The following is a 961-nucleotide window of genomic DNA, read 5'->3' as shown; positions in this document are numbered from 1 at the left end:
AGAGACCCTGAAATGATTAGATAACCTTATTACTGTCTTGGAGCAGAGACCCTAGCCCTAGGAGCCTGGTCAGTCACCACCTCCTTGCAGGCTCTAGTCTTCATTCTAGGAACATAGAGGCACCTGAAACTAGATACCCCCGCCCAGGCTCCACCCTCCAGCAGTGCTCTCCACATCTGGACCCTGACTTGTTTGGCTTGGTCTCTCCTCTGATGTCTTGGAGGCACTTCTGTAAACATGCAGTCCCTCTCCTCCAGCTGCTCTGCCCCACTTCAAGCAGCTGAATATTTTTGCTTTGGGACACTTGGATCTACAGTTCTGATGGCTCCACAGGACTTTATCTTCTCCCAGCCTGCTGGGCTTGACAGAAATGAGGGCCCCCAATCCTGGAGAGGACAGGCTCACTGTCTGGTCTGGGACTGGATGGCTGACAGGCAACCATCACATGCAGTGGTTCTGAGAGGAACAGGTCTGTGGTCTGGCTCCTTCCAAGTGAGGGGCCCAGGAGAGTGGAGTGAGGTTGGTCCCTGAGTACTCCAGGACAGAGAGCTGGAGTGAGTCAACTATGCTCCAGGCATCACCATATGCTTTCCTGGTCAGTGAGGCCACTACAGGGACAAAGCACACTCCAGCTTAGCTGGTTCCTCCGGGGCTTCCTGTAGCTGTGATAGTGCTTTGCAGAGTACTGTGAGTAGTGTCATGATTAGTACTCTGCAGAGTACCATGAGTAGTGCTCTAGTATTGAGTAGTACTAAGTAGTGTTCTATGGAGTACTATATAATGCTGAGTATTGTGTAGTACTCTGCAGAAGGTTGATGGGCTAAGAGGCCAAATAGTAGCAGGAAAACACAGAATTGGAGTTCACTCCAGCTCTTCCATCAGGTTTATTCTAATGCTTTGTTTCCCTTATGTGAGGAGCCCAGCCCTTGTGTGTGTTCGAGATGAAAGCAAGGCTCTTCCC

The sequence above is a fragment of the Suncus etruscus genome, chromosome 3 (assembly GCF_024139225.1).
Source record: "Suncus etruscus isolate mSunEtr1 chromosome 3, mSunEtr1.pri.cur, whole genome shotgun sequence".
Lineage (NCBI taxonomy): Eukaryota > Metazoa > Chordata > Mammalia > Eulipotyphla > Soricidae > Suncus > Suncus etruscus.
Note: the sequence above shows the minus strand (reverse complement) of the source record.